This window comes from Marmota flaviventris, chromosome 3, assembly GCF_047511675.1.
Source record: "Marmota flaviventris isolate mMarFla1 chromosome 3, mMarFla1.hap1, whole genome shotgun sequence".
Classification (NCBI taxonomy): Eukaryota; Metazoa; Chordata; class Mammalia; order Rodentia; family Sciuridae; genus Marmota; species Marmota flaviventris.
The window spans coordinates 90,295,631-90,309,320 of record NC_092500.1 but is presented as its reverse complement, the minus strand read 5'-3'; the positions used below and the strand labels follow the sequence as shown (position 1 = coordinate 90,309,320).

General features: G+C 39.5%; 1 non-coding gene across 1 annotated transcript; it reads left to right on the top strand.

Moving 5' to 3' along the window:
• Positions 1 to 5,951: 5,951 nt before the first annotated feature.
• Positions 5,952 to 6,058, top strand: LOC114091754 (U6 spliceosomal RNA). Its single transcript, XR_003582539.1, has one exon. It is a non-coding gene; the product is annotated as a U6 spliceosomal RNA (small nuclear RNA).
• Positions 6,059 to 13,690: the final 7,632 nt, after the last annotated feature.

Below are 13,690 nucleotides of genomic sequence, written 5' to 3'. Positions count from 1 at the left end.
AATGAGAGGCAGTTTAATAAAATCAAATATCTGCAATCAAAAACAAAAATAATTCATAGCAATTTCACAAGGGGCAAAATCTGGCTTGTCTTTCCAGGTCATGTGCCCTGTGAGAAGATTTGCTCTTCCGAGGTTAGCATGACTGGGGCTGGTCTCCATCAAAAGCTGAAAGCACAGAAGGTATCAGTCGACTGAACTTTCTTAGCTTGTATATAAGTGGCTTTGGTTTACTGCCAGATGGTTTATCTACAGGGAGATTAGCTCTTTTAAAAGCAGGTCTCAAAACTTGGCTGGTTGGATTGCCTGCCAGCCAGATGCTAAGAGCCGTAGGCTGGCATGATGAGGAATGCTGTCATGGGTAAGCCACATGCCCCTGCTCAGGGTCCTGAGAGAAGTTGGTAGGATGACTTTGTGGACTTTGCATTTATGCATTCATTTAGGAAGGAGAGCTGCTCCATATGCCAGGTAATGAGACAAAGATACTCATAGCCAGTCTCTGTCCTGTAGTTGAGAAGCCAAACTTCAAATAACAGTATCAACTGAGGAAGTATGAAATGTGAAAGAGACTATCAAGTGGCAAATAGATATTCAGGGAAGTGAGTGATCAGATGAACTAATCAGTAACATGGTTGCAGAATATGATGGACTTCCATATCATCTCCTGTTCACACAGAACTTCATTGAAACTGGTGGATTTTATATACATCAACTCTTATTTGAGTCTCACATTATTACTACCTTTTCCAGCTGAGGATGGTATGCCCTGGAGGGATGGATAACTTTTACCCAGGTAGTAAGGAGGCCTCACATCCAATTTGAAACCAGTTCTGCTACTCTATGGCTTTCTTAACAAATGGGTAATACAGTTAATCCTTATGATTTGATGATTTCCTATTTGCTAAAATTTACTCATCACACCAATATCAATACTTGGGACACACTTGCAGTCATTTGTGGGCACATGCAGAATGGTGAAAGTTTTCCCCTCACCCTACATACACGTTCCCAGCTGAGGAGGAACAAGATGACACTCTTCCTTCTCACTACTGCTATCCTACTGTAAACAAGCATCCACTTTGCAATCTGCTTATCGCCACGCTTGTAGCACTTCTGTACATTTTATTGGTGATACTTTCTTTTTTGGTACCAAGGATTGAACCCAGAGGTGTTTAGCCACTGAGCCACATCCCCACCCCTTTTTTATTTTTTATTTTGAGACAGAGTCTTGCTCGGTTGCTTAGGGCCTCACTATGTTGCTGAGGCTGCCTTTGAATTTGCAATCCTTCTGCCTCAGCCTCCTGAGTCACTGGGATTGCAGGTGTGCACCACAGTACTTGGCTGATTGATGAATTCAGCATTAATGAACCAACAACATAAATTAAAATGTCTTTATTAAGAAACACACATAGAACAAGGATATTATTGACAACTCAACAAAAATGTTCTGAGTAGAGGCTGGAATGAATCTAACCCTATATTTACCTAAGAGCAAAGGTTTATTATTCACCAGTTTGATGTCTAAGGTAACATATAGAAAATAACTGCTGCAAATACCAAGAATTAACTGTACTTAAAAAGAGCAAAAAAAAAAAAAAAATTTGGAGGATATTGCTAGGAGAATAGCATGAACAAAGGAACAGAGCTGGGAAAATTAATGGTTGTGTGAAGAACAGAGTATAGACACACTGAAACCAAGGCTCAGGAGCAATTGTAGTAGAAAAAGCTTAAATGCTAGAGTTGGAGGGGGTTAATATCAGTGATGAATTCAGACTACATATTGTAAATGGATTTGGAGCAGGGACATCATAAGAACCTCTTTGGGAGAAAAGTATCTTGGCAGGGATATTCAGGAAGGACTGGTCTGAGGAAAATGGCACCCGCCTTGACTGCCAGGACTTATTGGTAGAACAGGAAACCAGTCCTTTCCACATCTTGATGGTTGATATCGAGGGCACAGCGTGAGGAATGAGCTGACGGAGGTGAAGGCATCTCAGGGGAACTGGAGGAATTCCAAGAAAGAAAATTCAAAATAACAAGGAAGGTGATTTAGGAAAGATGTGTAAGTGAACGGGGAGCCAGTGTAAATTTTTGAGTCTGTGGGTGGTGTGGTTGTGCTCCTTCATGTGTGAAAACAGGGTTCTGGGAAGACGAGGCAACTCCAGGAGTAGCCATGGTGACTTCCACAAACAATTCCAAATATGCGTATTTAGTTTCAGGAGCTGAATCCTCTGGATCCCTATGTAATTTCACAGTTAAAGTGTATTCCTAAGGCAAGAAGAATAAGACTATTCTTTGTTAGACCTGTTACGGATCCTTGGGATGATTTAAAGTTCATTGTTTTCCATTCAGATCCAAATCTTGCATCAGCATGCGTGCATGCGCGAGCATGGTGTCATATGACAATCAATGAACCGTGACAGTATAGTACATAACTGGTACCTAAAATAAAATAAAATAAAAAGTCAATGGTGGCTTTGGAATGACAGTGGGCAATGTCTGACAGATTGAGAGTGGCAGCTTCAGACTTCTGAGGCATGCTGCCCTGAAGCCATCTCTTCATATTTATCTTGTAATATTTCCGTTAAAATTGACTTTCAAAAATAAGTGGAACGAAACTGTTCATGAGTCACCGAGGCTTTCTTTGTAATAAACCTGGATGCATAAGCCTTTCTGAGTTCTTAATTTCAGAAGAATTAGGCATCAAGATAAGTTAATATGACACTCCTGCTTTTTTCCTTTGTAACTGAAGGCTTTCCGGTCTGACCAGTGTTGGGAGTCACCCTGGCTCCAAAGACTAACTTCCCCATCCCCCCCAGAAGAGCCATCCAATGGTGAGCCCTGCTGGCTCACATGATACTTACCCACCAATCAGACTATCCCTGCTGGCTCACATGATCCTTACCCACCAACCAGATTAGCCCTGCTGGCTCACATGATCCTTACCCACCAATCAGAAAGCACCTCATGCCAACTATCAAGCCCTTCAACCATTAAACTGTCATAACTGTCAAACCACCCTGGCTCTATAAATATGCAGAGCTGTTCCTCAATAAATGGGCATTTTCTCCGACAACAAGCCTTGTTTGTTCTTTCAACCAGCCTGGTCAAGGAATCTCAGACCACCAGTGTGAAAATAGGTCTCTCGGGGAAATTGAGTTTTGTCCTATCAAGCAAGATTCACAAACTTGGATACAATTTTCTCAGGAAAGCCTTTCCTTCATCCTCATTTGGAATCAATCTATTACTTCCTTCAACTCTCTGCACACTTGGCTGCCTTAGACTGGCGTCTGTCACCATCTGATTGGTATTAACAGTATTGTATCTTTGTCATCTTTCTTGATTGTGAGCCCTGAAGGAAAGAGGCCATGTCTTGCCTATCTATTCCCTCTCTATCCCTGGACTACTTTCTTGCTCAGAGAAGTTGCTCTGTTGGGATATTTGGAGTAATTCTTCACCTGTCACAGAAACATACATTCTAAGTAACACAGCTGGTGTTTAATATTAGTCATCTGAGGCTCTGTGTGGAGCGAATGAATGTTTCCTATTCTCTTCTTTGTTAAAATACCTTTTCTTCTTTCTTATATACTTTGGCAAGTAGTGTCTGATTCTTTGAACAATGAAAAAATCATGTCAACTAATACAAAAATAGCTTCCTGGAGGGTTGGGGGGGAAGTGTTTTTCAGTCTAGTAAAGTATCAGAGTCTAAGAATAATTGCAATCTAAAGATCCAACTACATAAGAGGATGGTCCCAATGATTTGAACATTCCTACAATTCTGGTAGGAATGATGGTAGGAGGGAGGAAGCAAGAAGGGGAGGGAAGTGGGACACAGTCTCTGCATAGACTAGTTCTACAGGTCCTAATTCTGCTGAAGACATCTGCATAAACTTATGTCAACATAAAGATATCTTTAATTTATTTCCCAAATACATATGTGATCACCAGGAGCACTTACTGTATCAGGTGACTGTGTCGGCCTGAGATTGAACTTTCAAACACGTGTCTTGTCTGCTGCCTGTCATTGGATGCTTTTCAAAAAAAATGCAGGAATAACATCAGAAACAGAGTCAACTCACTTGAGTTCATTTTTTCTTTAGTCTGAACATCTCTGTGACTGGCAAAGATCCTAGATTGGTGTTTCTTACTTATCCTTCGCACATTCACTCATATTACTTGTGTTTGTGGAGTGAACACTGCATGTAAGGCCCAGGGTTATCCAAGGAGAGAGACTTCACAGTTATAGACTCAAGAGTGAGAAACTGTAATGTTAGGTTTCTATAGTCACCTTAAGTTCTGAGGGCTCTCTTTCCGGATGCAGAAGAAGTCTATGAACTTTGAAGCAAACTCAGTCAAGTTTATGTATTTTCCAGTCTACTCGGGTTTGTATTTACTTACTTTCCTTCTTGGTTTCCTCTCTCTCCTTCCCAGGTGAGTTCTGTCAGCTTCTGTCTCTGGTGCAATCATTGTGAGGTCTCTAGTCCTACCTTAAATAGAACTTATCTCACCTTTGACCCAATCTCCTGCAATACCAAGAGATCATACTCTCATCTGCCAACATCTTGTAAATTTCAGGCCTGATGGCTTTTTTTACTTTCCTTCACCCCATGAAGCTGATAGGCTCTGGCATTCCATTCAATAGAATCCTTGTCCAAGGGAGGAAATATTTATAGCTGGGAAGTCAGGATGTTTATTTCCTTTGTCTGTCTTTGACTCAAAAACCTGAATCTTGTGTTCCTGACCTCATTCCTCACTGTCTATTTTACATCAGCTCTTACTGTGATCAACTTTAACTCCATGTGAGGGTCTTGCTTTCAGATCACTACCCTTACTGGATGATTTATGCATCGGTCAGTGTGGCTGCTATGACAAAATGCTGCAGGCCAGGTGACAACAGAAATGAATTTTTTTCACAGTTCAGAAGGCTGGAAGGCTGAGATTATGGTGATGGCAGGCTTGGTTTCTCCTGAGGCCTTTATTCCTGGCTATCAGACGGCTGCTTTCTCACGGTGTCCTCACTGAGATAAGCACCCCTGTTATCTCTTTTGTGTCCAGTGTGTCCAAATTTTCTTCTCTTATAAGGACACCAGTCAGACTGGATTAGAGCCCATGCTAACAGCCTCATTTTAACTGAATCACCTCTTGAAAGACCTTCTCTCCAAATACAGTCACATTCTGAAGGACTAGAGGTTAGGACTTCAACATATGAATTTTGAGGAGACACAATTCAGCCCATAACAATTTGTTTTCAAAATTATTGACTCAGGATGATAACTCATCTTTGGTTAACCTATTTATAGTGGCTCAATAAAAAGGTCTATATTCTTTTATTTTTATTTTTTTTAGTTGTAGATGGACACAATACCTTTATTTTATTTATTCTTATGTGGTGCTAAGGATCAAACCCAGTGCTTCACATGTGCTAGGCAAGCGCTCTACCACTGAGCCATAATCCCAGACCAAAGTCTATATTCTTGCCATTGAAAATAAATCTTGTTATAAGGAGAGCAACTAAAAACAGAGCAGGGAGGAAGAGCATGAGAAAAAGATTAACATTAAACAGGGACGAGAGGTGGGAGGGAAAGGGAGAGAGAAGGGAAATTGCATGGAAATGGAAGGAGACCCTCATTGTTATACAAAATTACATATAAGAGGAAGTGAGGGGAAAGGGAGAGAAATGAATTACGGTAGATAGGGTAGAGAGAGAAGATGGGAGGGGAGGGGAGGCGGGATAGTAGAGGATAGGAAAGATAGCAAAATACAATAGTCACTAGTATGGCAATATGTAAAAACGTGGATGTGTAACCGATGTGATTCTGCAATCTGTATACGGGGTAAAAATGGGAGTTCATAACCTACTTGAATCAAATGTATGAAATATGATATATCAAGAGCTTTGTAATGTTTTGAACAACCAATAAAATAAAAAAAGAAAAGAAAAGAAAAGAAATCTTGTGCTTGCTTCGGCAGCACATATTCTAAAATTGGAACCATACAGGGAAGATTAGCATGGCCCCTGTACAAGGATGATGTGTAGATTCATGAAGTGTTCCATATTTTTAAAGGAAATAATCAATAACGTGAAGAGAGAGCCTACAGAATGTGCTTGGGAGAATGGGAGAAAATATTTACCACAGAGACCTCAGATAGAGCTCTAATCTCTAGGATATATAAAGAACTCAAAAAACTTAACACCCAAAAACCAAATAACCCAATCAATAAATGGATTAAGGAACTGAACAGACACTTCACAGAAGAAGAAATATGATCCATCAACAAACATATGAAAAATGTTCATCATCTCTAGCAATTAGAGAAATGCAAATCAAAACTTCTCTAAGATGGCCTTTCACTCCAGCAAAAATGGCAGTTATCAAGAATATAAGCAACAATAAGTGTTGGAGAAGATGTGGAGAAAAAGGTAAACTCGTTGCTGGTGGGATTGCAAATTGGTGCAACCACTATGGAAAGCAGTATGGGGATTCCTCAGAAAACTTGTACTGGCACCACTATTTGACCCTGTTATCCTGCTCCTTGGTTTATACCCAAAGAACTTAAAATCAGCATACTATAGTGACGCAGCTACATCAATGTATCTAGCAGCTCAGTTCACAATAGCTAAACTATGGAATCTACCTAGGTGCCCTTCAACAGATAAATGGATAAAGAAAAGATGGTATATATACACAATGGAATATTACTCAGCCATAAAGAAGAATGGAATTATGGTACTTGCCATTAAATAGATGGAACTGGAGAATATCATGCTAAGCAAAATAAGCCAATTCCAAAAAACCAAAGGCCAAATGTTTTCTCTAATAAGCAGATGCTGATCCACACTGGGGGAGGGATAGAGAAGAATAAAGGAATTTTGGATTTTTCAGAGGGGAGTGAAGAGAGTATGGGGATGTGGGGTATATGGGGATGGGAAGGATGGTGGAATGAGATGGATATTATTACCCTATATACATGTATAATTATACATGGTGTGACTCTGTACCATGTTCAGCCAGAGGAAGAATTTGGGCTCCATTTGTATACATGTGTCAAAATGCATTCTACTGTCATGTATAACTAATTAGAGCAAATTAAAAAAATAAATCTTAACCAATGCTTTTATATCTCACAATTGCATAAAAATATTGTATTTCAGTCAGATACCATTTATAACACACTTGAAAGATAAACCTAGAACATTATAATTATAGAAGATTTTCCCTTTCTTTCAGAGGAATTCATGATTACCAAAGGAAGAGCAGTGGCTTTACTTAGTTAATATTTTTTTTATGTAATATGCCAAATCCTTTTCTCTGGAAAAAAATAAAGTTAATGAGAATCTGGTTGGAACAATAGCCATGCTTTAAAACTATCATGTGAATTGGTTGATATAAAGCAGGAGATAATTTGATAAATAATTTTTGAAGGGTAGGTTGAAACTGGAAAATGATATAAATGTCACTATTTGGGGGGAGTATATATTGATTAATATTTATTTACAAATGTATATATGTACATTGGTGTTTGCATTGTCCATTTAGGGCTATTATATGGGAAGCAAACCCTGGGAATTGTCCATCTAAGGGGCCTTTGTACGGTGACTCGGGCTGGTGAAGGACGCTGCTGCTATTTAATTCTTAGCATGTAGATTTGTCCTTTCTGTGCTAGATAAAGTACCTAGGAAGGGGAAGGCATATGTTAGCAATCACTAGTGACAGGAAACATAACAAGAGTCACATTTACCAAGGGAATACTTTCATTAGCTCATGACTTGAAAGCAGTGGTCACTGATTTTTCTTACTTGTCCCCTGCCATCTCCCACCCCTCTCCCTGCTCCATGCCATCTGAAGGTGCTTCCCTATCCTGGCTTTACCCTCATATCCTTTAAAAATTCATGACAGAGGGCTGAGGTTGTGGCTTACTGGTAGAGTGCCCGCCTAGCACATGTGAGGCACTGGGTTCAATCCTTAGCACCGCATAAAAAAATAAATAAATAAAATTACGTCCCTCTAAAATAATATATATAAAATTCATGACAGTTTAAAATTGCATTTTTGTGAAGACATATTTGATCTACTGCAGGTGTTCCAATTGCTAAATTCAGGAAATAGAAGCTAACTAGGGAAAGTCCTGGGTCATTTTTCTCGAACAGAGTGCTCGCTGTTCCCCCTTTCCTTCTGGGTAAAGGCAGTGTCCTGTGAGACCCAGGCCTGGAGAATGGGTGTTTGATTCAGTGCAGCGGTGTCTCCCTCCTCAACACAGGAAAAGAGGGACTTAGTATGATTTTATATTATAAATGTAAACTTGAGACCTAAAATAACAGGAGCTGCTCTCCCCGGTCTCTGCGGTTGCAATGTTGTCGTATTATTTACAGTTGAAACAGACAAAGCCATCAACAGGCTCCAAGCCCACGTTTTCCCCCAACTCTGCTGTTTTCTATATGTGCTTCCTACAGGGACGGGCAGATGCAGCCCTGCAGTGTGACAGCACCGTCGCTGTCATCTCTGTTTCAAAACTCAAAAATAGGAAGGCATATTTTTCTTCATTTCTGTTTTCTTCTTTTCTTGTTCCTTCTCCCTCTTTTGTGGTTTTGGCTTTCCAGCTCGGGTTTTCAATAGATCCAAGAGGTTCAGATGAGATGTTCTTTCCTGTCAAACAGGATCCCAAAACCTTTTGAGGTTTCTCAAGGACTTGTCTCTATAAGCTGAAAAGTCTGTTCTCTCTCTTCGCCGCTGCCAGAAAAGTAATTAGGCCATTTTTCTAATTATAGTAATCTTCCCCAAATGGCATATAACTTCAAATCCAAATGCCATGTAAGTTGGCCGACAACGTTCTGCCATGAAGCACTTTACTAAGACAGCTTGAACGCAGGGGTCTTACAGTGTTAAGGAAAAATGCTTCTCTGTCCCAGTTACAACTGGGTTTTCTTTCTCAGCGTCTTGCTCAGAAGGCACTGAATGAAGGGCCTGGAGAGCAACCCTCCTGTCAATGACAGTTTGTGTAGAGTTGCTGTCTGCGGTGAACAAACTCAACTCCTTTGGGGGTGGGAGGAGAAAAAGAAAAAAACCCTCTATTTTTCTCAGTAAAACGAACAAGATGCAATTGTCCTCATGTTACATTGACTTGAAATTTCTACAGATAGAGGGTCCCACAACACTGAACTCAAGTTGTCATCCCCTAAGAAAAATCCCCTTCTCATCTTCTCTACTGTGCTAACCAAGGGGAAATCAGGTCCTGCTGGTATGTTTTGTGGTCCGAAATATTTTCACAGCAGGTTAATTGCTACTTTTCCTTGTTCCATTTGTCAAAAAGGAAAAAAAAAGTTTCCAAATAATATATCCTTTAGAAATTTGATTTTTCTTTGCTGAGCCACTCTCTTGGCCTTTCTGGAAGGGGTTTCTGGGCTGGAAGAAGGATATTAAGAAGAAGTCTCTAGGAAATGGAATGGAACACTAAAACCATGAATTGCAAGGGTGTTTCTCCCTGAAACAAGGGAGTTATGGTAATTGAAAAAGGAAGAATGAAATGGGATAGGATTTAAGAAAACAAATGGAGTCTGTGTTTAAGGGTCTACTACAGATATGTGTGAGTTATAGGGGTCTGTGGATGATGCTTAGCTGTGTGGTGCCAACCGAAACTACTTTATTCCTTCAAAACAGTGCCCTCAACTTTTGGGCAGAAGAGAATGCATAAAGTGGGTCTTTCTAAGTGTTAGGGCTTTCTAGTCATATTCCAATTTTCTAATATGATAACAGACAACTTGAAATGTTTAGGAAAAGTGCAAATCCCTCAGTGATTTTCCCAAAAATTATATTTAGTGGTCTGAGGTGTGGGTCCTGGAATCTGCATTTCAGCAAGCTTCTTGGGTGGTTCCGATGAGGTGGTTCTCAGTCAACATTGTTCTTTGTTGCTCAGTGGATTGCAAAGAACATGGGCTGGTAGCTTGGGGCACAATTTGGAGCCAGTACAGATTGAGGTTAAATAAGTGAATAATACCTTATAGTCCTGCTGTAGAATACCTTAATATTGAAGGGACAGAAGAGGCTAAAAGTGTGGTCGTAGGCAAGGGTAAATGTGTTTCTGCTTGAAAGCTATTCAGGTGGAATTATGACCTGCTAAATGAAAATTTGATTGTTGAGAACCAAGTTATGGATTATTTTAAAAGGATGGTTATTTAGATTTTGAAGTAGAGATAGTAAGAGGAAGTGGAGCTATCTGTGATTTTTTAAGGAATGGGTTATAAAAATGTATGTTTGAGATAAGGTGAAGGGTCAGTAATTGGGCAGATCTTATGCCCCATTGTACAGGAATATCTGCCCTCTTATTTTCTTTAATTTATTTCATTTGTTTTTATTTCTGTGGATAATCACCACACTACATACATTTCTTAGGCCAGTGTCTGAATCCTGTATGTTCCTTGTGATCTCTTTCAGATTATATAGGTGAAGTGCTTTAAAATATCCAAACAGGACAAGAATGCTCTTGTCAGTGAACTATGGGGTCTAAATTTCTTGATTGCCTAGAGGTAAAAACAAGGACAAAGGAATCTTGGATATATTTAAGTTGGAAATATGCTTTTGCATAAAAAATAACTTTCTACCCAACATCTCTTGTAATCTGTGTGGTTGCATGCGGTAATAAAGATTTAATAAAGATCCCCTGGCTGGCAATACTTTCTTTATTCAGAAGCACCCTCGTGAGAAGTCAGTTCTTAAAAGGAAGCATATAATCTCATAATCAAAATGCTACTGAGTTCTGGGGACTTACTTCTTCCAATAATCCCCAAATTACCTGCTTATCATAGATAGCCCTATTATTCATCAGAACAGTTCAGCAAGACTGGTTGTTTTTTTAATAGTTTAATTATAATTCATAAAGGGTCAATACAAAGGGATATGAATATAAAAGATTTTAGTTTTGGGTGCTTTGAAAGTGTGCTTCAGCTCTACTGTCTTTATCCCCAAAGGAGTCAGGGAGGGTGGGCAGCCATCAGAAAGTAGGAGAGACAAGGAACAAAGTCTCGCCTGGAGCCTCAGGGGGCAATGAGCCCCCACCCCCCATCTTGATTTTGACTCAGTGAAACTGACTTCAGGCTCATGATCTCCTGAATGCAGGAGAGTACGTTTCTGTGGCCTCCGGATTTCATGTTTGGGGTAGTTTGTCATGGCAGTGAGTTGTTCCAATTACCTTTCTTCTGACTTGTACTCTGGCTTGCAGCACCATGGTTATCTGCAAAACTCCTTAAGAAATTGGATTTCTGGGTTTCACCACAGATTTAGAGAACTAGAATTTTTAGGAATTGAAGTCCAAGGACCTCTAGTTCTAACAGGCTGCCTGAGAATGTTACCAGGTTTGATGACCATTTCACTAGTATGCTCTATTAATTTCCTAATTCTGTTATAAGAAATTACTGCACATTTCATAGCTTAAATCAACAGGAATTAATTTCATTATAGATAGGGAGGTCAGAAGTTAGTGATAGTGGGCTAAAACCAATGTATCAACAGCACTGGCTCCTTCTGGGTGCTCTGAGGGAAAGATCCATTTCCTTGCTTTTTTTTGGCTTTTACTGGCTGTCTGTAGTCCTTAATTTGTGGCCCCTTTTGTCATCCTCAGAGTACACCACTCCAATCTCTGCGATTGTCATCGCATCATCTTCCCTGATTCTCACACCCGTGACCCTCTTGTAAGGACCATTGCGATTACATTGAACCCACTCAGAAAATCTAGGAGCATTTCATCTTAAAGATCCTTATCTTGATCTTATCTTCAAAGTCCCTTTTGATACATAAAATAACATTCACAGTGCCTGGGATTACAAGTAGATACATCTGGGTGGGGGGGGCAATTACTCAATTTGCCACAGAATGCATGATAACATCTCACCTAGAAACCATAGAGGTAAATGAGTTTCAATCACAGAGTGTTATGCATAATGCATGATTTTTTCACCTGCCTTTTTTTTTTTTGTGTGTGTGTGTGTGTACAAGCTTCTTTTTCTAAATAAATCCAATGGAAGTTAAAACATTTACATATGGATAATAGTGTCTTTGACACATCGGTGGCACATAACAAATGTGAAAAGTTCCTGATTTCACAAAGTATTGTTATTAAATTCCAAATTGATTTCAATGCTGAGGCCTTGGAGGTGATCAAATGGGGAGATTTTGTCTTCTCCCAAATCATTATCAGTCTCTTCCTTAACTACCCTCAGGTCAACACACATTCTAGGTTGAAATAATTCTTGTTCTGCAAATGTAGGTTCAGGTCAACATCATTTCCATAAAAAAAAGAAAAGAAAAAGACATTGCTATGCATGCATGTAACTATGAGACCAGCCCTCAAGGGCCATTTTCCAATGAGTTACCTCTTTAAACTCTCCTTGTAGAATGTCCCAAACTTTCTTTCAGTGTTTTATATTTACTGTTATTGAAGAATTGCAGATTTAAAGCAAATGGCAATAAGTACTCTAGAATGAAAGGACATTTCTTAAAACATGTGACATGTGTATTCCTTGTCAGTGACATTGTTGTCTAATCAGTGCATGTATTTTTTTCTTGAACCTGTTCAGTTGTCTCATTTTCATTGTCGCTGCTCTGATTCAGGCTTTCCTGGGCCTCTTGCGATGACTGCAGTCACTCACCAATCCTCGACCTAGTTTTCTCATTTCCTTCCCAGAGTGCCTCTCCTCCACCATCCACACAATTGCTTCCCACACAATTGCAAGGGTTACTTTTAAACCCGTGACTCTGATCTGGTCCTACTCCCACATAAAATCCTTTAGGGCTGCCCTCAAGATCCAAATTAAAATTAGATATGGCTTTTAAGGTCTTCCATGATCTCAGCCTATTACTTTGTTTCCTGTCTTCCAGGTATACTTTTGCATATCCTATGTTCTAGCCCAAGTTTTTTCTTTCTCTTAAAGAATCACACTAGTTTTGAGAGCCATTATGGGGAAAAATATTCTGTGATTAAATATTTGGGAAATGTATTTTTGTACTCTTTTAGAAACTTCAAAATGCCTCTTACTGTCCCATAGTAAAGATAATTGTTAGGGTTTTTGGTAAGTTCTTACTGAAGGAAACATAAGTATTTTAAAGTACATTGATATTAAGTGTGCAGATCTATGAATTTTTACAAAGTGAACGAAATTTGGATAGTATATCCACAGTCTAGATCAAACGGAAGAGTATTCCACCTCTCCAAGCCTCCTCCATGTCTACCACCCTGCTCAGGCCACCTTCATGATAAATGGGTTTTACCTTTGAACTTTGTGTAAGTGGCATCAGGGTTTGCTCTTTTTTTGTGTGTGTCTCTTTTCTGTTGCATAACATTATGGTGATGGCATTCCTGCACATAGTCACATAATTTGTTCTGTTACTCTAGGACAGGGGTCAGCACTTTCCTCCCTGAAGTCATCATTACCTGTTTTTTTTTTTTTTATTGGTTGTTCAAAACATTACACAGCTCATGACATATCATCTTCCATACATTTGATTCAAGTGGGTTATGAACTCCCATTTTTTACCCCAAATACAAGTTGCAGAATCACATCGGTTACACATCCACATTTTTACATAATACCATATTAGTGACTGTTGTATTCTGCTACCTTTCCTATCCCCTACTATCCCCCCTCCCCTTCCCTCTCATCTTCCCTCTCTACCCCATCTGCTGTTGTTTAATTCTCTCCCTT